The sequence below is a fragment of the Dioscorea cayenensis genome, chromosome 18, assembly GCF_009730915.1.
Source record: "Dioscorea cayenensis subsp. rotundata cultivar TDr96_F1 chromosome 18, TDr96_F1_v2_PseudoChromosome.rev07_lg8_w22 25.fasta, whole genome shotgun sequence".
Classification (NCBI taxonomy): Eukaryota; Viridiplantae; Streptophyta; class Magnoliopsida; order Dioscoreales; family Dioscoreaceae; genus Dioscorea; species Dioscorea cayenensis.
The window spans coordinates 23,178,270-23,205,554 of NC_052488.1; the positions used below are offsets into that span (position 1 = coordinate 23,178,270).

General features: G+C 38.1%; 1 long non-coding RNA gene across 2 annotated transcripts; it reads left to right on the forward strand.

Annotated features, from left to right (window-relative positions):
* The first annotated feature begins 14,465 nt into the window (after positions 1 to 14,465).
* LOC120282531 lies at positions 14,466 to 16,952 on the forward strand. Of its 2 annotated transcripts, none has more exons than XR_005542980.1 (3): positions 14,466 to 14,631; positions 14,754 to 14,956; positions 15,815 to 16,952. It is a non-coding gene; the product is annotated as an uncharacterized LOC120282531 (long non-coding RNA). The 2 variants fall into 2 exon arrangements; XR_005542981.1 differs by having other exon boundaries at positions 14,770 to 14,956.
* Positions 16,953 to 27,285: the final 10,333 nt, after the last annotated feature.

Sequence of the window (27,285 nt, forward strand, 5' to 3'; positions counted from 1 at the left end):
AAATATTATATCTTTATTTTGCCTTTATTTCCTTCACCAGGTTCATGTTTGAGCTCCACACTCGAGGGAGCTTTAATGCTATTTTTATACAGTAACTATTCTTATTTACGTACTTTGTTTTTATTAAATTTATGAGGTTATCCTTTTATACATGAATTTTTAATCAAAATAAACTAAATGATTACCTCCAACCAAAATTCTTATCTAATCCAAAAATCACCCTACGTTCTTATCTAATTAAATATCACTTTGATGATTTGAGGTCAAAAATCAAATTATTCTTTGTTTCATGTGATCTACATAAATTTTATTTAAACATTTTGATTTCAAAAGAAACTAATCTTATTAATGAACATAGTAATTTGAAACTAATGATTAGTTTTATAATCATTTTGTTCATGATTTTTCCTTTTAGAAATTAGGGAAGCTTAGTATTTAAATTGTAAATAAAAATTCAAAAAAAATATTTAATTGAAGATTAATAATATAGAAACAAACTAGTCATAAAGCTAGAGGTAATAAAAGCCAAGTCTAGATAATTAAGTTGAATTTGCTCAAGCCTTTACTATATATATACAAGTACATATAAGATTTGAAAGTGTCTTAGCTAGTCCCCAAACAGTGTTTGACATGGACCACATCTACTCAAAACGGGCATGCAACTCCAAGTGGAGTGTCTAACTCTACTTGCTTGCTAATTCAATTCCTACATGATATGATCTACTTAATGTTAGCTTGCTTTGACCATTGGCCATTATTTTCTCATTTGTCACATTCCTATATTTTATTTTTCTTCAGTCTAATCCAGTTTCACACGTTATATCTTCAATCGTAATATCTAAGCTTTATATTTGACTTTGAAAAACAGTTATTTTTATCTGCAAGACGCGCGAATTACATTGGTAAGCGAATTGTCGATAGGTTACAGGGTGGTGAGGAGTTCGGTCTATTTGAGGCGTTCTGGGAGTTGTGAATATTAATTGTGAATGGGTGGTTGCGTAGCCGCGTGAGACCGACCCGTCAGATTTGTTTGCCAGGCTTGTGCCGTCGCAGGCTCTCTGAGTGGGTTCGCCCGGCTCACTCTTCATTACTTTTATATTATTATATATTGGATAGACTTATTAACATGATTTTGAATACTACATATATAATTTGATAATTAATTACTATTTTTATAACAACTTTATCATGAAATCCGGGCACTCCATCTCTTAAAAAAAATGTAATTAAAAACTAATCAAATATTTTATTCAAAATAAATTAACCGCTATATATGGTCGTTAGTTAGTTATTAAAAATTGTATTGTTATGACATTAATTGCTATTTTGGAGTTGTTGAGAAGCAACATCTTCATAGATATTCTACTTCAGCACAAACATAATAAATATAATAGTATACATATTTACTTATTTAGTATTAATAGCAAAGGTTGTCATATTTGGATTAGGCTTTGGTAGTTCATCCTGAAAAATCAGGAAGCTGATCATGTGGGCGGACCCAGGGTTTATCCCATTGAGCGGGTATGAAAAAAACTGACTCGGGCGAGTTCAATAGAGAATCGGTTGATCGGGGCATATTCAATCGGGTCCGCGATGTTTAAATTTTTTCTGATATTTAATAATTTATTATTATTTTCTCATTAAAAATGACAAAATCGTATATATTTATTAATATTAATTTATAATTTATAATTAATAAATAGAATTACAATATATATATATATATATCATAAACATATGTACATACTTTTTAAAATTTAAATTTATTAAGAAAATAAAATAATAAATGAGTGTAATTTTATTATAAAATATAAAAATAAAGTATTATAATTAAATAAAAAATATAAGAAAATTTAAAACAAAATAAAAACTCAATTGAGATATAAGAATTTAGTAAATTAAATTTCTTATTTATTTTAACAAAATCAACCAATACACAAACAAATAAATAAATAACCCCGAGAGAAGTTCGATAATTATATATTAATATATTAAATTTGTAAATATTTAAAAAAATATAAAAAAATAAATGACATAATTTAAAAGCACTAGTGTATATAAGGTCATTTTATCAATTTAAATATCAAATTTGAGTAGTTTTTATATTATAATTATAGTTTTAATATTATATTTTGCTAATTATTATATATATTTTATTATTGACCCGGTTCAACCCGGTTCGATCCGGTTGAACCCATTGACTCCGGCCCTGAGCTTGGCCGGGTCGTTGCGAGCTGGATCGACAACCTTGATTAATGAGTAGAAAATAATTTATTCTGACATAAAATTCAAAAGTCTCAAATTGAATGAAGAAAAAAAAAAAAAGAAAGAAAAGAAAAGAGGTAAACTATGTGGATATAAAATGTAATTCAAACCACAAAAGTCTATTCCTAGCTTTTTAACTTTACCCACAGTGTAGGGACGACATTAAATCCCCCATTTAAAGAATTACAGTGGCTTATAGACCTATTAGAAAAAAATTTCCACCTTTTCGATTTTTGGAGGGTAAAAACTATTATTTCTCCTCTTTGAGGGACTCACACTCAAGCATGTAAATAGTTCATTTTTAGTATTGACACGAGTGTATAGTGCATGATCGAATAGTACAAAAAGCGTAATGCTGAGGGAAGGATTCTAACCCTTTACCTCTCCTTTTGCACTCTTGTGTCATACCATGTGGGTTATCCGATAGTTGGCACACGATAGAGACATGAAGTGTGCGTCCGATTATGTAATAAAGTGCTAAAAAGCTAGATGTCGGTCCACAGGGAAGAATGAGATTACTAATACTAACCTTAGATCTAAAAATTAGCCTAAACCAAATAGTGATGAGTTGAAACAAAAGAAATAGAGCACAGAAGCAAAGAATCACGAAAGTAGGAGGAAAAAATCGGGAGAGAAAGCGATGTCCCGGTATAGCATCCTTCGAGGGGTTTTGTAAAGTCACGGGACAAAAGTTGTGATAACATGCGATCCTATTTGAGCCCGAGGAGGGATTTTCTAAATCATACTAATCCCCTCTTTCAATTAGGAAAAGTAATTGAATTGGTGCAGTGTTGATGCAGTCACCACACAATCGTACTAACACTCAGTGAAACCTCTATATGAGTTAACAAGAATTTTTTAAACATGTAATCTCGCTTATGACAGAGATTACCCCTAATTCGAATATAGAATAGAGACGCGATTTCTCCTAAAATCTATTCCACATGATTGCAAAGAGCACGAAAATAATTATTAACTCACTCGGGAGGATTGAGGAACACAAGGTCTATAAAAGTGCCAATTTCTAGACCCATTCACAATCCCCTCCAATCATGGTATGTCTATGCTAGGTGCGTATTTCTACTCGTCACAAAGCACATCGAATATGTAACTAGGGTTTTCCCACACTAGTAATCAAGCATTACAAATACACAATTAAATTCAAATAGCATGGATTGTAATTAGGAAAACAAACAAACCACATAGATCTACAACCAATGTCAAAAGATAAAACCCTATAATTCAACTATGCCCAGACATCTAAGAAACTAACACTCCCATTAATGGAAGGGAAGCATTCAAATTATAAGACACAAAAGAATGAATGTAAACATAGAAACCCCCTTCCCAATTACGCAAGAGATATATCGTCGGAAAAACTCAAAGGAACCTCTGCGAGCCGCCAGAGAGTAAGTTTGATGGCTACTGATCTCCTTCCCCTTGATATTGGATCCAAATATCCTCCAAAATTCCCCTATGAAGCCCTGGAGATTCATCTCCTTTCTTCCCTAACCTCGCCTCCACGAAAAGAATCAAAGATTGCCCTAAAAATCCTCATCAGATTTCTTTATACTCGGCTGTTTACAGGTTGTTTATGGGCATAAGGATGTTGTCATAAGGAGTTGGAGAAGATAGGTCAGTGAGATTTCTGAGGGAACACTTAAGGCCATAAGTCTCGTCAGTAAAGTCTTGATCTATTTGTGTTCTGGTCCGACTTATGATTGTGAGAATTTGGACCATAAGCTTCACTATGCTGCCCTTTGCAACCGCCCTTATGGGCATAAGCTCTGATTATAAACTCCTCTGGATAATCCTTATGGGCCTAAGTCATACCCGTAAGGTTCTTCTAATTTAGCTATGAACTTCCTTTACGGGTATAAGCATGCCCGTAAGGTTCTTTGGAATATACTTGCGGCCATAAATGAGGCCGCGTGTAAGCTATCCGTAGGCCATCTTGTTTGTCTTGTCCTTATTCAATTGATGCCGTGAGAGCTAAATCTTCTTCGTTTTGGATTTATAGTGCTTCTTTTAGTTTTCTCTCGTCTTTAAGTGCTGCCCGAAGCTTGAGAATGCAAAACACACTATGTTTAATATCGAATTTCACAAAATATTTCTAATATATTCCTAATAATTGTATAAAATGATATGAACTATTAGAATATTGTATACTCATCAAATTCGAGTTGAAAATATTTTACCCACGAGTTGAAAATACTTTTAATGATAAATATTTAAGCGATTTTTATAAGGGAAAATTACTATTCACCCCTTGTAATTTTCAAAACTTCCCAAAAACCCCCTCCTACTTTTACACACCCCGGATAACCCTTCCGTTAGTGTTTAACTTCCCTTTTACCCCCTACAGTTTACTTCAAATGGGGCCATGTTGTGAAATCCCATTTTTGCCCTTGAAAATGGTGGGAAAAAAAGCGCGAATCACGTCATGTCCAACCTTTTCGAGGACTTCTGCTTGGTTTCGATAGACAGATGCCTAGAAGTTGCATTACGTCTTGTTCTTCTCCTCATTTCTCCTCATTTGGTTTGTTCGACTTGATTACTGCGGTTTTCAGTGTCTGGTGAGAATCTCTTCGTTCTATCATTTTGACCATTCTGCGAGTGTTTTATTATGGAGGGTTTTTGTGGTAATGATAGATGTAAATCTGTTTGACGAGCAGTCGGGTGAAGTTTATTATGCAGAAATATATAAATCGGTTTCTCCAGCGAGAAAATGAAGTTGATTTCCATCGGATTGGTCAAGTGCACTCCATCTTCAAATGAGTGTGAGTCGATCTTGTTGTCGAGAGCAGGGCGATGTGCCGTTATCGAATCCCTCGACAGCAGAGTTCATTTCGTTGTAAAGGATTCTTCTTGTTTATGGTAGTTCTTCTCGTTTTATTGTTATCTAGTTGTATATTTTTAAATCTTGTTTTAACTCTTTGCTATTATCTGTTTAAATATATTACAAATTTGTTTTAATATTTATGCGTCTCAGTTTAAATTTATCTTTATCTGTTTAACTTTTTCATATTAATGTGTAAATTCTCAAAGTCTCTGCGTAAAATATTGATCTTTTTCGTTTGAACTGAAGTGTTGGCAGGTGGCAAGGTTATGGTATCATGTGCATAAAAATTAATGATGGCATTAATTCTTGTGCACGGTAACATAAATATCCGAACACCCGTTCGTTGTGATCGATCGATCTCGGTCCGGCATGCGTTTTACTTTTTCTCGGATATGAGCGTCGACACAGCTTGTGGACTTCACACCATAAATGACAAGGAAGAACCCTTCCCATGGACAACCACTCCTCGTCGTCCTCATCCTCCTCCTCCTCCTCCTCCTCCTCCTCATCTGCTTCTTGTGTATGATATTCGCTGGAGTCAGACGAAAATTCGAATATCAACTCTATCTTAAAGGATGTCTCATGATCCTCCTCATCTTGAGAATCAATCAGCCGTAATCACGCAACAAGTTAAACTATCTTTTCTTGCGAAGTCAAAATTCCCGCATAATTGCCTGAATGCAGAGGATTCTCCAGCGGTGGATGGCGGGCAAGCAATTTAGTGGGCATTTCGACTTGGGTAAGAAAAGAAAGTTTTCACTTATTGCGTGATTGCGGAGGATTCTCTAGAGGAGGAAGATCATGAAACATGCTTTAAGACGGAGTTGATATTTATCACTGATAATTGTTCTTACCCATTTTAAGAACCTTACGTCGGTGTACAAATATTACTTTACGTGTTTAACTCTCAGGGATCTTTCAGCTTAAAGTCGAGACCATAACACATTGATTAATAGACGTTTTTCATGAAATGTGTTTGCTTAACCTTTTTAATGTGTTACGTTCTCGTTGTGGGAGTTCGAGTTTGATGCGCATGTTATGCAACCGCCGTGAGCGTTCGAATGTCTGAGACACTTGGTGAGTCGAGCCGAAATCTTAATTGACGAGCAGGGTCGACTTGCAGTGTCAAGGTCGGAGAAGAGCAAATGTTGTAAATAGTTTTTATTTTTAAATGAAACAAGCTTATTTGAGTGTGAACTTACGATATTTAATTAGATTCTCCATTCTAAACGTTTAAATTTTTTTAAACAAACAAACTTATTTGAGTGTCGACTTGTGAAATTTAAACATAGACATAGTAAAAAAACAATTTGAGAAACAAAAAGGGCATTGTAAACAAATACAAAAAGTTAAACAATAATCGATTTACTCTTTAAACAATGACAGCGGTGTTTAAGCAAATATATAAAGATGTTTTAAAGCGATGACCCGGGGAGGTACCCATCTTGACATGATGTCGGTGAAAGCATTCAATTTAAACAATAACATATATTTTTAAAAGCAGTTTATTTAAAGCGGTTTTACATATTATTTAAATGATATAGAATTTATTTAAACAGTTAACCGTTATTTTTAAACACTATATGTATCGGGTTTAAACATAAAAAGCAGCGTTTAAGCGAGAGACTCATGTTGAGGTGAGAACTTTCCTTTCGAGTGATAATAATATGTCTTCCTCATGACGGTGACATATATTTTCCTTTTTTTGCCCTTGGGATGGAGGGAAAAAAATACCGCCCGATCACATCACGTCTAGTCTAACCTCTATACATACAGTGTGCACTTTTTTTGTTGCCTTTTACGATTCTTTGTTTTGTTCTTTTACATCTTCTTTTTCCTCTTCTTCTTCTTCTTCTTCTTCTTCTTCTTCTTCTTTTTGTTCATCTTTTCATTTGGTTTGTACGATTTGGTTTTCGTCCGATATATTATGGAGAGTTTTTGTGGTATTGCTAGATTCAACGGAGAGGGAAAGAGTGCTAATGTTCACGAGCTCGAGACTTCTTGGGAGTTTGTGTTAGCTGAGATATGTGAGCGATGGGGTCTCGAAGTTTCCCTTGTCAGGGTGAAGTTTATCACACCCGATGGATATAAAATTGTTTGTCGATAGAAAAGCGATGTTGACTTCCGACGGATGTGTCACGTGCGCTCCATCTTCAAATCGTTGTAGTTGATCTTGTTGTCGAGACGAAACAGCGTGCCATTGTCGAATCCTAATAAAAAAATGAGTTTTTACTCGTTGTAAGTTCCTTCTCTTTTTATTTGATCTAGTTGTATGGGTTCATTATTGTTTAACTATATCGATCATTTTGGTTAAAATCTTGTATTATTTCGTTTAAGTAATTGTTCACTTTGTTTAACTATTTTAATTTAACGTTTAAATATTTACATTATCACTTAAACATTCTATTCTCCGCCCTTAAAATATTGATCTTTTCATTTTAAGCTGAAGTGTTGGCGAGAATTCGGATTCTGCGAGTGCTCCCGTTCGACCCCATGGTGACCACGGCGATGTGGGATGTCTTCCTTTTCCTAGTCGGATCATTACGAAGTGCTGTCGTTGGATATCGGACAACGTTTTGTGCAGTGTTGAATATTTCGAGGGCGTACTTTGAAAATTTTTGCAATCAAATCGAATTTTGACTTCAAATTCATAAAGAACGAAAAACATCGGGTGACTGTGGAATGCGCTGCCGATGGTTGTCATTGGCTCCTTCATGAGTCAAAAGAGTATAATGAAAATACTTTCAAAATCAAGACAATCAACTCGTCACACACTTGCGGTGGTGGAATAGGTTCGTCGCATCAGCGTCAAAAAAATGCGTCACGAGTGATTCAGAAAGCTCGAGGACCGAGCCCTTGTACGAGGCCATCGACATTCGAGAAGGATATGTTGCGGGAACATGGTATCCACATACCATACAAGCGAGCTTGGTTGGGGAAAAGAGCATGCCGGGTGGTCCTCGTGAGCGGTGACATCTCTAGCTCGACTTGTTGCTTTGGTATGTGGATAAGGTGGCTGAGACAAACCCCGGCGGTATTGCGATCGTGGAAAGAGACGGTGATCGTTTTAAACGTGCATTCTTTTCTTTCGTGGCGTGTATTGTGGGATTCGAGAGGGCTTGCGAGGGCGGCTGCTATTTTCTCGATGTTACCCACTCCTTGGAAAATATCGAGGGTACTCTACTTTTGTGCGCGAGGGAAAGATGGAAACAATGGTTTTTTCACGTCGTCTTGGTATAGTCGACAACGAGACCGATGCTAATTGGACTTGGTTCATATCCAAGTTAGGCGATGCTTTATACGAGGAAGGAGATTATAATGAGATAATTACCTTCGTGTCGGATAGGTCCAAGGGCCTTGTGAACGCAATTGCGAGAATCGCCACATGCATACTATCTTCGACATTTGGAGGCCAATTTCATGAAAGCCAATGTCAGACTTGGGAAGGCATTGAGGGAGGAGTGCTGGTCTATATGCTTTCGCATTGCGTGGGCATCCACGGCTAAAGAATTCGATGATACCGTGAATGAACTACAGGCCACATCACCCGAAGCCCATCATTGGTTGATTAATAAATCGGATATGGCACATTGGTCGAATTATTTGTTCAGAGATGATCGTTGGGGTGAGATGTATTCAAATGTCGTGGAGTCGTTCAATGCTTGGATCAAAGAAGCTCATTATTTATCGGTAACGAAAATGGTCGACTCCATAAGGTCTGCGAATATTGATTTACACTTAACATTTAGTTTTAACCTTTAAAAATTTCCATATTTTTTTAATTACAATTGTCTGTCTTTAAATATTAATTCAATCATTTAAATATTTACCTTACTGTTTAAAAAAGTTTACCAATTATTTAACCATCACTGTCTTTGTTTAACCTTATTTGCCAGGTTCAACTTGATGCGCATGTTATGTAACCGCCGTGAGCAAGCGAACAAATGGGAGACCCTACTTATGCCCGGACATATATTCGAAGGTAGAGATAATTGTCGAGGATAGCGAAATCTTCGTGTTGGTCGTTGTGTCGATGATCGTTACGAAGTGATCGACCCGGTCTTGACAACTCTGTGAGATCTTGCCATCGGAACTTGTTCGTGTCGAAGGTGGCAAGTTTATGGTTTCCCTTGCGAAACACGCTTGCTACTGTAATAATCTGGAGACGAGACGCAGATGTTCATCGATTTATTAGCGGTTACTTCACCGTCGACAATTACAAGCTGGCGTATAAGGAAGCTATATTGCCCCATACCCAGGCGATGACAGAGCCTTGAGCGGAAATCGTGAGCTTCGTTTGCGACCGCCTGTGACGAGAAGGTAGCCTAGGCGCCCTAGACGAAAGAGGATCGAGTAGCAAGTGCTTGATGTCCGCGAGTTACATTGCAGCCGCTGCCATGGATCCGGTCACAATCATAGATCTTGCAATGAAACTATCGCTGACTAGGCATTGTAAATAAGCCGACTTCTAAAGAGAATCAATCTGAATTGATTAGCAACTTTTCATATTTAAACTCTTATTTTTTACAGTGAACGCATTTATTTAAACAGAGACAATATTATTTTAAATGGATAAACTATAATTTTAAATATTTCAAAATGATATTTAAACGATAGATGGTAAATGTAAACAATAAAACTTAAATGTAAACAATGACAATGTAAATTAAACAATGAAATGAAACTGAATGGAATTTAACCTGCTTTACAATTGAAAACAAACAAAATTTACATTGAGATATACAAGTCATGTTCTTCGAAAACAAAAACAATGAATTGAATTTGTCCTAGTTTACATTCGAAAACAAAATTGACATTGATATATACAAGTCATGTTCTTCGAAAACAAAATTTAACCCGCCTGTGACGAACCCCTTTCTTAAGGACACCGGCTGCCCTCCCCTCCTTAAGTATGCGGGAAACATACTTTAATCTCAGGTAAGGAACGTCTGTCTGCGGTAGCCGTAGCTTCTCACCCCAAAGTAATTGGTCGATAAACCACATGACATAGACGGCGCAATTGACGCTTCCTTGTTTTTGGCATGGGGTTTCCATGTCGTGCACGAGTGGGTACTTTGTGGTCGCTGACTCGCCGAACTCCATATCGACACAATTATCGAATAGATTCCGCTGTCGAGATATGTAAGTTGAGATTAGAATACCGATTAAATACCAGACACTATTAATCGGACATAATGCATGTATTCTTATTTATCATTGTCAAGGACGACGACATGGAAGTGGTCATTCATGATTATCGGGAGGATGACAATTTGAACTTCATGCAGGTTGCGCACAGCATCTCTGATCATAGCCATAGTTATTTGATGTGCGTCGTCCTGCTTTGACATAAACAGCGCCAGCGGTCTTGTGATGAAGGCGCGCTTCTTGTAAGGATATGGCACTTTGCTCAGCGACTTTTGTATTATGCATACGAAAGCGTCCATCACATCATCTGTGACCATCTCCTTCCCCTCAAGCAGCGTGTATAATTTGTCCCATGTGGTGCTGACAGCATCATTCTTCCACACGAAAGTGTTGAGGTTAAACGACAACAGATATAATTAGACCATATTGTAAATATTTAAATGATATTATCAATTTTAAATGATATTATAAATAATTCAACGTTAAGTAGATAAATTAAATGATAATATATAAATATTTAAACACTATCAAAAAAACTTTAAACACTATCATAAAAACTTTAAACTTACTTGTCCATAGAGCAGTTGAGGAAGATACTCATCAACTCCTGCTCGTATTTGTTAAGACGCGATTGGCCAACCCATTTTTTCTTCTTCGGAATAAAAACTTTCTGAGCCGTCTCGTCCCATTATTGATTGGCCTTGATCATCTCTCTCGTTGCTCGGTCGGGGTCTTCATGCAGAGCGCTTTGTCGTTGAGCCTTCACGGTGTTTAGCACCGCGACATCTTCCTTCGATGCGGGGGACGGTGACATCATCAACCGCGAGACACATCCTTTACATGGTTGTTATTGTTGTGGGATTGTGTCAAAGCTCGATGCGAGGGGACGGCGGTGAGCAGGATCAACCACGGACACATCCTTACATGGTTGTTGTTGTTGTAGGGATTGTGTACGGCTCCCGATCTGCGAGGACGGCGACAACATCAACCGCAGACACATCCTTATATGGTTGTTGTTGTTGTTGTGGGATTGTGTCTTGCTTCGATCGCGATCTCGTCGGCCACGGCCACGTCAGCCATGCATTCAACGATCTTCTCGATCGTGGCCACGGCAACAGCATCATCGGGAGAGACACCCTTAGCTTGTTCTTGTTCTTCAGGGATTGTGTCCATCTTTGATGCCGCACTCTCGGCAACCGGCTCCACTGGGTCGGGGATTTCGTTAAAAAGAGAGTTAACGATCTTCTCAACCGCGGCAACGGCCGCATCATCTACGATGTCCTCCACTGTCATGGCCATGTCATCAACGGTGACAGACTCGATGCTGACGATCGACCCGACGATGGTGTTGCTATTGTTTCATCGTCGATCGGTGGTGGAGCAGAAGCGATTGTTCTCCTCTTTTTTGCAAGTTTCTTCGAATGTGGCCATCTTGGAATGGTCACCCCGATGATGTCGTCGTCGTCAAATTCTGACACCTCATTCGTCCCGGGTGCTTCATTTCTTTGGAGGGGCGTCGCGATCGATTGTGAGCGTCCTTCCGATTGCCTCAACACGGCGACAAGTGAGAAAACTCGATCGTCAATATCCGGCACGCTCGTATAAGAGTTGCGGTGACATCTTTCGCCTAATGTCGTCGGTGGGGACTGCCATGGTCGGAGGGGTCGCTATGGTGGGGGCGCCACAATCGGGGAAACTGTCATTGTCGTGGTAGGGGATTGTTGCAATCTGGCAGGGTAGGGGAGGGGCTTCTCCGGTGTCGAGGAATGAGTGCGCGTGGTGGGCTGGAAGTAGGAGAACGGCGTGGAGCGCGCACGATAGAAGCTGCCCTCTCATACTGCCTTTGAGCAAGTGGTTCCGGAGTAATAGCATCCATCCGTCGTTTGGCCCCAACAAATATTTCTTCTTGACATTCGCTTGAACCAACTCAGAAACTAACATATGTAAACCAAAACAATTTCAGTAGTAATCATTCATTTTTAAACTATAAAAAAACTTTATTTAAAGCAGAGTTTTTTTATATTTAAACATTATAGAATATATTTAAACGGAGAATAAAATATTTAAACCTTTATGAATAACTTTTAAACTGTAAATAATAAAGTTAAACGCTAAATAATATGTTTGAACATTAAAGACTTACATTAAACATTGTCCATGATTTATTACCTCTTTTTCTTGACGATGACAAAAGTCTGGTTTCTACAGGTCGCTTGCTTCGGTAAGTACTTTCGCAGTAGCACGACATCCTTGGGATCTTGCCGAAACGGACTTTCTTTCCCATTCCGGTCAGCTCGTAAAACCGGACGTTAAGCGCGACCGAGCAACCCTTAATATACCCTGTATTGGTTTTCTTCCCAGCGCATCTATCTTGCACTCGAGCAGCTGCTTGTGGAATATCCTCTATAACCCACTTGTGCGTCGCCTGCTCCCATGCGTATCGCCCCATGGCGGGTAGATCATCGACATAATCAACGATCCGGTTCGAACCGAGCATGATGTATTTGGGAAGAAGGCATGTACCCATGAGGTACACCATCGGGAGTTTGACAAAAATTATCTTCTTCTCCCTCCGCCGAACAAGTTGCACAAGAGTGCTCTTGATGGAGTCTCTGTGTCTCTCGTAGGTTTTTGATAAATACCTCCCTTCGAAACGCCGAGCGGGTTTTCTTCTTACGAAAGACGCATCGCGTCTCCATCGCTAGCGAGACTAAGAACGAGAGCCACATCTTGAGGCCTGAAACTCAGCAGGCTTTCCCCGATCCTGAATTTATTGGTGCGGCCATCGTGCCTTTGCAATATAGAATCAAAAAGGGCCCTCTCTTGGTATATAGCTTCCAACTCGAGTGAATCGTCAAAGCGGTGTCCTTCGGATGATTTCCCGATTAGTCGAGGGGTCATGTTATCTTTCAATTCAGCTAAGGTCTCCACTACCGGTGTCAAATAGCATCGCCCATTAACTAGGTTGACCGCCATAATCACAAGCTGCGACAATAACAACACATTCAACATGCGGTATTCACAAATGTTTTAAGCGGAAATATAAGGTTTTTAAGCGGTAACCTCTCGGTTATTAAAGCGAGAGATATCGATTGTTAAGCAGAGACTCGGTTTATTAAAGCAGAGACGACAATACTTAAACAGAGACAACAAAATTTAAAAAGCTGTAACATCTCATTTCTTAAGCGTAAACCTCATTTGTAAAAGCGCAACCATATCAAATGAAAGAGGAAATGTACATTATAAATATTACACAAATCATAACAATCGAAAAAAACTATTTCGATAGTGTATCTGAGACAAATGCAAAAACAAAACAAAACCCTAGCCAGAAATTGCCCCTACGAGACTAACAAAAACCCAGCTGAGAAATCCCCTGCGAGACTTCGATATCTTCCAACAAAAAGCAGGGAGCACAAAACAAAACCGAAAAAAATCTTTCTTTATATGAGCAGATTAACATAAAACCATACTCAATACCTTAGATTGCAAACTGATGAGATGCCAACTACTTGTGCGGGACTTCTTCTTTGAGTTACCGGTGGAAAGGGAAAAACTGCAATTACAGAGGCTTCGCCGGTAGAGACAACTTCGGAGACAACTTCGGAAATGGAAAAGCTGGAGACGCGAGTTGAGAAAAAACTTTATATATACGGCTCCAGTAAATTCCTCTTGGGGTTACCCTACGGAAAGCCCCCCCACTTCCTCTCAAACCGCCGAAATGGCTGCAACCACGACTCCCCATGCAAGGGTATTTTCGTCCATAAAATTTGAAAATTACTCCGTTGACATCCGTTACATGCTTTGGGGGTTTGAAAAACATAAGGTTTAAAAGGAAGGGGTTTTTAGGGATTGCAAAACTAACGGGGTGTTTTTGGCAATATTGCAAACTTAGAGGGTTTTTTTGGCAATTTTCACAAAAATTAATTATGAATTTTTATTTTAACTTGAGGGTTTATAAAACATTTAATTATTATTAATATTGCTTAATGAGCCACTAGTATTGGTTATAATATATTAATAATCAATATAGTTATAAAAATATAAATATAATTCTAAAAAGAAGCTACATGAGATTTTTGTTAGAAGATGATATTTCTATGACAAAGGATTTCAAATAAATTTTCATTTTATTTTATTTATAAATTTGAGTTATTAGTAAAGATGACTTTCAATTATTAATAAAAAATCCTAATAATCCTTTCCTCTCTCTCCAGGATGTCGACGTAGGAGCTACGCCCGCCGCCTCCTCTCTATCCTTCCTTCTCTCTCGCTTGCTCGTCGCTGCCTCTTCTGTTCGAGAAAGGCGTAACACTGCCTCATCTTCAAACAGGCATCGCCTCCAAGACGAGGAAGGGCTCGCGAAATCACATCAGGTAACTTGATTTCTCTTCTTCAGAAACAAATTCTACTCATTTTGGTTGAATTCCTGGACTTGTTCAAATCTCACTAGCTTCTTCTTGTACTTGAAATACTTTTGATGATGCCAACTTGCAAGTTCCTTCTCTGCATAGATCGGTTTGGATCCCAGAGATCTGAATTCTGATTGGCCTGATCTTGAAGAGATTTCACCTGCAAGAGCAATCAGTCAATCTCCCGATGTTAAGGGATTGAACTAGTTTGCAAACCTTTGTATCAACAAGATGAGGAACCCTATTTCGGATTTGGTCTTGCAACTTGACAAGGATAAGAGATCATGAGGTATTGGATTCTAGTGCCTTGTTAGATTCTAGTGCCTTATTCAATCTGCATTCATGCGTTCTAGAATAAGGATTTAAATTTTTATTTCTGTTTTGGGTATGAAATCATACAATTTCAAGGAAAAAGATTAGAACCATGAGAATGGGTGGATAAACCTTGAATTCCTCTAAGGACTGGTACATTTCCATCTTTATGCTTTTGCCCATTGTTGCAAAGTCTCCTGGTGCATCCAAGTTTTTCCCCAAATTGCCTCTTATAACCCTAATTCCTAAACCTTAAAACACTAAACTGCAAAACTCCCAAGTCCTAGGCCCTAAAATCATTTGTCATTAGGAAAATCATTTGTCTTTCCTAATGATTTTGTGTTTGTTTTTTGGCATTTTAAGTGTGATATTTTTTCTCTTATTTATGAATTCATGTTTTGTTTAATTTATTTCTATGTTATGTTTCATTCTTTATTGAGATGAATCTACTTTGAATCACTAATTGTATTAAAATTTAGTCTTTTTTACAAAGTAAATTTTCATTTAAATCATTATTAAAATAAATATTTTTATAAAATTTAAAATTCCATGAGAGTATCTGGTTTTAACTTATAATTAGTGTAAAATGAAGTTATTTATATAAATTTAGGGTGATATTATTAGTGAAACCGCATTGTTCAAATTAGTTTTTTTATTAATCATTATTCAGATATGATTGAACCATATAGGTTTATGAAACCTATTAGTAAATATGAATTTTATAAACAAGCTATATAAAAAATCCTAATAAATTCCTTTCCCTAATCTCCTACTTTTTCATTTCTCTGTCCTTTTTGTCTCACCGTGCTTCGGGGCTTGTGGCTGCTGTGATCAGAGTGCGCCCTTGGGAGCTGCATCGGGGACTCATGGGCGGCGCAATTGGAGAGGGTGCTCGGGAGTTGTTGAGAGACGCAACTCTCGCTAGGGGTTTAGGGAAGGAATGGTGCCTTCCTTCGATATCTTTAACCAATTTTAGCTTGCTTGATGGTGACCTATTATCTGGTTGTCTATATTGCTCTAGATCTTTGTTAATCTGGGTTGTTGGATCCATTAACCAAATAAAATAAAATAGATCATATTCTATGATGAATCCAACCAACAATTTTTTTATATCTTTCTTCCTTCTAAAATCATTATTGTATGGTATTTTATAGGATATCTGATACAGATACAGAAAACTAATAAAGGATACCATCGAATGACTAAATATCGAAATGGATCCTATTTGAATTCTTTTTTTTATTTGTTTTGTAATAAAGTAAGTAGATCTATTTATACATTCAGATAGAAATACACTAAATCTTTCTTTATTAACTGAGTAATGCTTGAATAACTAATCAAAGATTTAGGGGTTTTCTTTTCTCTGGATTATTTCGTTATTCTGATAATTGTGTTTGTTTGCATTCTAAGGATGAGTAAAACTAGACTATTGCTGGTGAAAAAGGGTATTAGATTTGTGCAAAGTGATATATGACTCATAGGTCATGTTCTGATGCCAACGATTAATTGTAATGTTTGTTATGAGAAATAATGCGTGCTTGAATTCATTAGTGGTATTTTGTGGTCAGGTCATCCATACCATCTTTTTGATGCTTGGTTTAAGGTCCTCTGTAGAAAGTTTTCAGAGTTTTCTTTATTGAGTAAACTGCCATATAGTTGTTCATCAAGTAATGTTTCCTCATTCAAAGTTCTTTCATATATGGTCAATTCCATGCAAATCACAACAAATAGAAAGCTGATAGAGAATACTGCTCCATTAGCAGGGATGGCCCAAGTGCATTAGCAATTGGAAAACCATATTGACGCATGATGCAGAGCATCTCGGCACCATATTATCCCAATATTGGGATAACCATATTGGGATAATCATATTGGCAATATGGTGACTATTAGCATACAGTCCATGACATATTAGGATAATCATATTGGCAATATGGTGACTATTGGCATATGGTCCATAGCATATTGGGATAACCATTTTATTTGCCATATTAGCATAATATGGATAATTATATGGTTCATAGTTACCAACATGGTGCCAATATACACCTATAGTGCCATATGGATAATGTAATATGGTGCCAATATATTATTAGTTATGACATGACATATTAGCTATGGATCATGCATTAGTATTAGTGACTATGAATAATGTAATATTGTGCCAATATATTATTAGTTATGCCATGGCATATTTGCTGTGGATTACCTAATATTGGTCACCATATTAGGATAGCATGTTAGTATATGATAATATGGACCATATGCATATTATCCTAATATACATGCATATTATGGCACTATATGCTAGTAGCATATATGCTCCATAGCGTATGTTAGCCTATGGTCTGTATGGATCATATTAGCACCATATATATTGTCATCATATGCCGCCGTACATTAGTATAGTGCCGCCGTATATAAGTATATGATGATAATATGGTCCTATAGTGCCATATGTACGGACCATATACTAGGAGGTGCGATATTACTAATATGGTCCAATACGACTATGCACTGTATGGTCCATAATATGGTATATGCTATAATATATGGTGTCATACTGTATGTTGGTATGACCATATGGTACCATATGATGGTGCTAATATGGACCATATTATTAGTCATAGCTATATTATAACAATATGGTGGTCATACTGTATGTTGGTATGACCATATGGTACCATATGATGGTGCTAATATGGACCATATTATTAGTCATAGCTATATTATAACAATATGGTGCCAATATTTAATGCGGTCCTCAAGATGGGACCAATATTGGATATATGGTCCTATATTGGTGACCATAATATGGTGACCATATTAGCTAATATGTACTTAGTATCAATTTGTGCCTAGATATATGCATAATATTGGCACCATTATACTATCACCATATTGGCATATTATTTAGGGACCATTGGTGCCAATATGGTCCATATTAGCTATTCATAGCTATGGCATAGCACCATGTTATGATAATATGTTGCCAATATATATTACACTAGAATATTGGCACTATAATAATTCCATATTTAGTATCATATTGGATAATATATGGTCATTTATTCCAATATATGTGGGTAGTAATGGTGTCTCTTCTATAAGTACTGTATCTCTTATATGGTACCAATATAGTGCTTCCTATTGGGGGCTTCTTGGGGTATCCCTGGCCATCTAAAACACAAATTCATGGGAAGGAATTTCACTAACTGAGAGTCTGAGATAGAAGAAATTAAGAATAGTCCAACGGTTATGACAATTCCAAGAGTAATAGATAATTTTGAAAATGCATTACGAAGACAATTCTTTGGTAAAACTTGGAGTCAAAATAAAGACAAAAAAACAAAAGATAAAACAAAAATGTGTATCTATTAATAAACTTAACATTATGTCACGTGCAAAATAGAAGAATATATTAGTACATTTCAAAATTATTATTATCAATTTTATTTAGGAAGAGATTCTAATAAATTTGTATATTTGAATTTGTTTTATAACAAATACCCGAACTATGGGGAATAAAATTACTTGATGAATACCCTATATATTAAAGATAGTTCGATACATTAGGAGGTAGAATAGAATTTCTATGAAGAAAACTTGAAGAATGGCATCGAGAATCAAGGATAATTAAGAAAACAACAAAATCCATCAAAGGAAAGATTATGTTGTGAAGAAAAAATAAGACAAAATAATATTGGATACCCTTAGTATACAAACATAGCCCAATAAATAAAAAATATAAAATAAAAAGACAATTAAAAAAAGATTTAAAATTGATAATATTAAGAAAACATACCATGAAAGAAGATATCAACTAAGAAAAAGGAGATGTTTCCTATGTCAACAAAAAGGTCATTATGCAGATAAGATGTTTGCCAAAAAAAAAATTCTAGAATTTGATGGGATCACAAGAATAGAGAATTTGTTCGGAGAAGATGACGATCAATCCGTATACTATCTAAGTAGTAATGGGCATGATTCAAAATAATATAGAAGTTATTCAAGACTATCAAGGAAATAAAGATAATATTTTTCAAAAATTATTAAGAGACAAAAGTTTATATCAAAATATTCTAAAAGTGAAATTTAATATTAAAGAAAGAGGAAGGATTTAAAAATAGTATTATAGATAAATTTTAAAAAAGAAAGCATTTACTCCCTCCATTCCTTTTAATCTGTCATAAACCCATGTTCCTTTTTATCTGTCATTTTTAAACATCAAGAAGCATTTATTATTTTTTTTCCAAAATTACCCTAATACTCTATTCAATTCTCTTCTTGAAATTTAATATGAAAGAGAAATGTGAAGATATAAATTAGGGGTAATTTTGGAAAGATAACTAATTTTTTATTAAATTATGTGAAATAACCAACTTTCTTGGTATGTGAGATTCGGTTATTCACGACAGATAAAAAGGAACGGAGGGAGTATTATAGTATGGGAAAAAAATTTTTATGGAGCACCCATAGAAATGAAGCATGCAACAAATATAGTATCCTTGCTGCTAATTGCTAAAGAAGATATAAGAAAACAATTAGAAAAATGACCTGGAACAAAAAGGATTGAAATATGTTACTTATTTATTGGAGCATTTAGAATTATGTTTAAAGCTACATTTAGAGAAATAGAAATATAGAAAATAGATAGTGTTTTAAATGTAGCCATTTTAGATGATTGAATGACAAATAGAAAGCATGTTGTAACAAGGATTGTTTAAGGAAAATGAGCCTGTAGAAAATTTGTCTTGACATTTTATCCTAAATGTGGGGTTGGCATTAAATACCAACATTTTGGTACGGTGTTAAGACTAATTCAAGATTTTATAGAAAAAAAAAATCTAACGAAAGAAGGTTAGACCATGGTCATTAACATATGAGCTCTAAGTAATACTTATTGTAGTAAATTATTTTGAAGAAAATGAATACATTTCAATACCTGAATTATTTGAGGTAGTAGGGAGGATTTATCCACCATAATTTGCTAGAAATTTAGAAATAACATAAATTCTAGATTTTGATATTGGTGAAAATTGTACCATAAGAGTAAATGAAAATAATACTAAATACAAAATTGAAGGAAACAGATCATCAATAGGAAATAAATGGCAAAGAACTGCTACTAAAGAAAAGGCAATATTATAAGTCAAGCCAAACAAATATTAACCAAAGAAAAGCTATAAAATAAAAGGACAATATTTAGATGGCTTGACATGGCGTGACCTGGAAACATAAATAGAAACAGGAGCATCAGCTACTTTTATATCCGGAAGAATGATTCAATACTTATGTTGAAGAAATCTTAAAGAACCATATATTTATCAAAATTTTGATGGAGAATTGTCCTTCATATCTCAAGAGGTCTATATGTACCTATAAAAGTTAGTCATCAATTTACTATCACCTTATTTATACAGAATAAAGAAAACCATGATACAACAATGGTATAGGACTTAGCTTTTTAAAGCAAGTGAAACCCTACATTATCACAGATGAAGATATTAATATTACACTTATTGGACAAATATTTTAAATATGACAAGTCCATTGATATTTACATCCCAATAGGAATAAGATATAAGGAATATGAGACGGAAATATTTTCATGCATTTATAGACTCTGGCTCAATAGTTTGCCTTATGAAACAATTATGTCTTCCACAGAAATATATTACAGTGCTTCCCACTTTTTAGGGATATGATATAAGTGGAAAATAGTGGTTCTTGGTGAAGGCATCAAGAATCCTAAAATAATTATTGGTAGATATATTATAAGAGGGCCACCCTTTTATATATGTTAAGGAGTTCATGCTGATATATTGCTTGGGAATAATTTTTTACAATTATTTCCAACATATGTACAGAGCCAATTACATCAAATTAGTTACACCTTGCAAACATATTGTTATGATACCACATTTAACGCAAGCATATTTTTTCGTTACTACAACCCAATAGCCTAGCGCATAAAATGTGGTGATGATGTAGATGCAAAAATTCCTGAAATAAAATAAAAAAAAAGCCTATATTACAATTTTTTTTTTTGGACAAAAGAGCCAAAGCTCAACAGAAACAAAAATCTAGAAGAAAAAATGAAGACTCCGGCAGAGGTCTTCGAGCCAACGGGGACGATCCAAGCCCTGATCAAAAAGAGATAAATGCGGGTTTGAACGACCAAAGTTTGCGAGAGCATCTGCGATCAGGTTGTCTGAACGGGGTATAGATTTGAAACCGAACATGGGAAGTTGAGAAGCTTGATCTTGAGACTGCCAATAGCGAGGTTGAAAGCGCCACGCCACACAGACTATCGAAGTGTTTGAGTAAGCCGAGATACCAGGCAATCACAGAAAATTCGATTAGGAAGCCAGTTTTTAGAGATGCAATGGTCAAGCGCAAAATGGATAGCCGCAATCTCAGCAGAAAATGGAGAATCCGAGCAGCTGCCCACAGATCCTGCAAGCAAGACTTGGCCAGAGCTGGATACAGCAATAAAGCCCAAGCCACAACTCAAAGAAGAGCTAGACCAAGATGCATCTGTGAAAAGATTAATAGATCTCCAAGGGCTAAAGGATAAAGAGGGGTGAGAAAACTCCCGAAATCTTTGCCGACGAGTTGAAGAAATCCTGACGAGGCGCCAAGCACGCGAGTAGATGGTATGGAATTTGGGTTGCAGCTTTTTGAAGATAAGATTACAACGATCTTTCCAAATAATCCAAGCAATAGTGGCAATAAGAGCTTTGAAAAATCATTAGAAAACATAGAGCTAATTCTCAAGGTGAGCCGATTATCCCGAACAAAAAAACCGAGAGATAATAATTGGATCCAAATTGAAAGTAGACGAGAGAGACTCCCAGTTAGGATAAATTTTACAGCAGTTCCAAATGATATGGGAAGCCGTCTCAGGAGCCAGACCACATAATGGACATAGAGAAGGAGGGCCAATATTAAGATTATAAAGATAATCACCAGAAGGGAGTTTGCCGTGGCCAAGCTTCCAAATAAAGGTCTTAGTGCGAGGCAAAAATACAAAGTTTCCAAATGCAGCTCCAAACGACCAAGGGCTAATGTCAAGGAGAGATCAAACGAGTCATAAGCAGCATGCACAGTCGAGGAAAAATGGGAGGAGGGCCCCCAAACCCAGTGGTTATGGGAATTAAGATCAAACCTGATGGTATTGATCCAATCCCAGTCAATGTTGTGGCCAAAGATGTTGTGAAAAAGGGAAGTATTAAGGCCGTCCACCAGAAAGAGGTCCGAAAAGTGCAAATTATCAAAGTTAAAGTCCATGTTAAGGTAAGTTGGCTTAAACAAGATAGGAAGGTCCAACAGACAAGGATCCCTCAACAAGTCCAAATCATTAGGATTAGCTCTAAGGATACGAAGATGCATTTTTAAACACTGAGCAGAGCGAGAAATTGATTTAAAAAACCAAGAGGATTTAGAAGGAGAGACAGCAGACCAAGGATGCCAATTTGAATATTTGTGATTGAAAATATCCACCCAGATCTTTGAATCAGAATTTAAAATAGCAAAAATGTTTTTGGCCATAAGAGAGTGCCGAACAAGCCTAAGGTTTCTGAGACCAAGCCCCCCCTCAGATTTTTTAAGTGTAGTAACCGACCAACCAATAGAGTGAAAGCTACGAACATTGCTGCCATTACTCCGCAGAAAGGTTCGCAAGTTTAGAGATCCGATCGAGGAGTTGAATCCGGAAGGCATTACCGAGAGAAAGTAGTTAGGAAGTGAGAAAATACAACTGTTGAGGAGAGTGACTCTACCAAAGAGAGAGAGTGAAGCATGGTTCAGTGAAGAGACGCTCGCTTGACTTTGGAAATGAGAGAATTGAAAGAGAGGACAGGTAGTCTGGTGGGAGAAATGGGAATGCCCAGGTAGTTAAGAGGAAAAGACCCTTTAATAAAACCCAGGATGGTAGAAATGGAGTTAGAAAGTTTTTTGTTGCACCAAGAAGGAAAATGGACTGCAGATTTAGAAGGATTGGGTTTTGACCAAAGCATGGAGCTGATAGAGATTGAGGCACAACGATGGCCAAGCGAGCCGACTTTCACGGGTTGCAGTGAGTAACCGAGGAGATCATCAAGAAAACATCAGTGGTTAAAATCGTGAAAAGAGAGGGGTTAAAACCTGGGATAAGAGAGAGGGTAAGAGCTTTTGTGTTGAGAATGGGCCGACGATTCTCGGGTAACTAGGAGAGGGGAGATGGGATCTCCCTGCCTTAATCCTCTACCACTAGTTATCCAGGGAGAGCTACGACCATTAATAAGAAAAGAGAAAGAAGCAGAGGAGAAACAAGCACGGATCCAGGCAATCCAAATATCCGGAAAACGCATTCTCTGGAGGGTAGCAATGATCGCATTCCATTCAATAGTATCAAAGGCTTTTTCAATATCAATTTTAATGATCATCCTAGGAGGGGCAGGGTACTCAAATTTGATAGAATGGACAATCTCATGGGCCGCAATGGCATTATCAGAAGAGCCACAACCGGAGAGGAATCCTGCTTTGCTCAGGACTCGAGTAAGCTTATGCAAGACCGCTTTTGAGGCGTATTAGCTTAGAATTTTAGAGAGAATTTTGTAACAAACATCGCAGAGAGAAATAGGACGGAAATCGTGAGACGTAAGATGGGTTATCTTTCTTAGGGATGAGAGCAACAAAAAGTTTTACCCCAAGAAGGGGGAAGAGAGAGAGGTAAGGAAAAATGAGAAATCGCATCGAAGAGACGATCACCAAGAATATTCCAATAAAAATGCAGAACTCAACGTATATATCCGACTGTGACTCTTTCCGCAGGTAGGAGACAAGAGTTTCGATGAGACTTCTCTTTGAGATCGGGTTCTAAATCAAAGTCGCTCTCCCTCATCCCTCCGTACAAATCAAGTCGTCCGGATGGCACTTACGTAGAAGGCCTCACATCGAAGAAGATGAAGAATGCCGTAGATTTTGAAAAATCCGTAAAACAGCTCAATCGCAGAGTGATCGGAAACGAAAGTACCGCAGGAGTTTTTGATAGCATGAACCTTGTTTTTTGTGACGTCAATTTTGATCGGGCGTGAAAAACCGAATTACGGCCGCAATCCGACATCCAAAGCATCTTTGCCCGCTGACCCCAAAGATGGAGTTTTTCGACGCAGGCTACGTAATGCCTGCTAGGCTCGAGCTCAAGCCAAGCATGGAACCAAGGGTCGCTGAGCGCAATGTCAAGCCTCCCCATTTTGAATCTCACTGACGTTTCTAATTTCCGCATCAAGAGGGTGAAATACCGCAGGATTTCCAATGAAAAGGTTTTTCTTAGTAAGAGAAATAGAATTAGTAAAGGAGCGTGAAAGGGTTAGAGTCGCAGAGAGAGACCAAGCCTCGTAGAAATGTAATCATCGGCAATCAAAGATAATCCAAACCAAAAATTTTCAAAAACGGAGAGCTTTTTGGGTCGAGAGGAAGAGTTAGAAAAACATGAGAGAAAGATAGGAGAATGACTCGAGACAGTAGCGTAGGTAGATGCTTATCGAGAAGTTATCAAGGTGGGCGCACCTGGGCCTGGGTCTTGCAAGATATCCTGCTCTAGACGAGCCTCAACATAGAAAGACTGTGATGACCATCAGCACTGCAAAAACTAGGGCCAACAAAGCCGAGGTCAATAAGGTTATTATTAACAATAAAGCGAGGAGAAGGGAAGCTTTAGAGGACTAGTGGTGAAAGAACCACCACCGGCTCATTCGAGGAGATGATAGCGCTGAAAATCCCGTAAAGAAGGAGCTAGGGTAAGTTGGAGAGAAGACATACTGTATAGTTTGAGCCAAGTAGTGTTTTGAAGTGATAATACTCGAGCGCCAGGATCACGCAGAGGATCCAAAGGGATGTTGTTCGAGGAAATTACCAAACGAAGCTACGTGATCTCGAGTGCCAAATCGGAGTAACAACACCAAAAATCACCGCTCTGCAGGAACGATGATACCCCCTGCAGAGCACCAATCAAGGAATGGCCGCCCAATCCCCGCGAGCTTGAGAGGGATTTACGTAAGTGATGAATACGGACAATGTCCGCTTTTAGTTTCAACAAGATGTAGAAGGCTAGGCTTGAGTCTCACGAACGATATCGTGGATACGATCCTGAGTTTTCTTGTTTGAGAGACCCCTACAATTCCAAGTAAAAATATTAAGATCCATGGAAAACAGAAGGGTGAGAGAGAGTTAAGGGTTAGGTTTCGCTTCCCTTTTCGAACGAGAAGACCCACTGAAGGGTCTCTTCTCGCTAAAGCTTCAAGTTTAATATCCTCTGAAAACGACTCAAGGATCATATTATCATCATGTTCCATAATCAGTATCGTAATAGTCGAATCCGGGCGGGAGGAGGCTTCCGTGGAAGGTCTCCGTGTTGGTCCCGAGTGAGAACATTTGCCACCTTACTCGACAACAAGAGATGGCTATCAACAGATCCCCTCATGTTCACCAAGAGTAAGGGAACCGAGGAGATGAGAAGAGGAAGTTGAGAAGGACCAGTGGTCGCGGAGAGGTGGAGGCTATGGAGGAGCCAACGCTCACATTTCCCCAACGGGCCCATTTTTCTCGAGTCCAAGAGAGGGATTCTCCTGGATGGAAACCGGGAGAAGGGAAGAGACTCTCCAAAGCGTGTGTCGAAGGAATAGAAGGCGGTGTCGAGATCGACGATTGAGGGGTGGTAGGGTCCCCAAGGCAGCAGAGGAACGCTGATCAGTGGTAGCTCGCCGAACCGACCGCCAAATCAAAAGTAGTTTTGAAAGAAGATCGACGCCCACCCCGAGACGTGCCGCCACGTGTCGATGCATGCGAGCCAACCCTCCATCCGAGTCAAGGTCGCATGCAGGGACACGTGGCAGCCTTTAGGGTTTGGAGCATCGCTGTCAAGCCGCGTCGGCCACCGGAGCGGAGCTGAAATAGCGCCTCGCCACGACCCCGGAAGCTCGAGCTGTTACGCGGAATCAATCTGGGGACCAAAGTCTCGGCCAGAACCTCGATAATCGGGCGGAAGGCGAACCGGCCCGGGTACGGTTTACCATCGGCTCTCACACCCCATCAATCTGCATGTCGAGACTCACTCATCGCCCCTCGAACCGATGGTTCAGTGGCAGCGCATCTTCCGACCGGGCAGAGGGGTATTGAGAGAAAGAACAACGCCTCACCATGACCGATTCTACCACACCTATAGCAAAACATGTGCGCTTTTTCATAGAGAATAAGCACCAAAGACCGAATGATCCCCTATACTAACCCAGTTCCAAGTTGCGAGGGCCGGAGAGGTCCACCTCCACACAAACACGAGCAAACTTTGCCCTGAACGTATCAAGAGAATGGTCGCCAACTTGGAGAACCCTACCAAACCGAGAGGCCACCATTTCTAAGAGATATCACCACATTGTAGTTCCATAGGGAGATGGAAAAATCAATCCAAACAGCGCCATTGAGAGCTTTCTCAAAGGCAACAGTCGGAAGGATTCTTTTTCCAAGGAGCTGGGCCGAAGAATGCCACCCGCACCATCCAAGGGCCATCCCGTGAGTAGATGGTCGACCATGTCCAAATGATTCACAAATCGATAAAAGTAGTAGCCATTTGAAGATCGCAACAGAACGCACCGAGTCCTTCCAAGTATCTCGCAGAGCAAGCTTTAGTTTGGTCAAGCGAGAGATTTCCCCAAAAAATCTTAGCATATAAAGCAGATCGTGATTGCATCTCCGGGCGTTAGCCCAAAGATCGTAGTCATTGAGTGACATGCAGGATTTGGAAGAAGTCTTGAGTTTATCGAAGTGGTCTCGCTGGAGATGCAAGGGAATATCCACAGTAGAAGGCTTAGAGTTCGAAGTCGATAAAGATTTGCCCGTGATAGCACCGCATGGGATTCCCGGCGACGCCCGTAGGAGCGCGATGGCCCCAGGTAGGGGCCATGAAAGGAGTGAAACCGAGGAACAGGAAGACGGCTCAGGATACAATGTCACCCAGTTAACAACCAATGTTTCACTTACAATTACAAATAGAAACATTATTAGAACAATGCTTCTTAGAAAATCCATTAGCATTTAGGGAAAAGGCAAAACCTTTTTCTGAAATTCAATTGAAAGACCCTAATAAAATTATTTGAATAAAACCAAGGTGATAGCAACGAAAAGAGACCAAGAGTTCGTGGTACAACTAAGGGTCGCTTGGTTGTTCAGAAGTGAAATTACATGTAAGTGAAATTACAGTCAGAAGTGAAAACGCCCATTTCTATTTACATCACCGCTGTTTGGCTTGTCAGAATCGAAAAATAC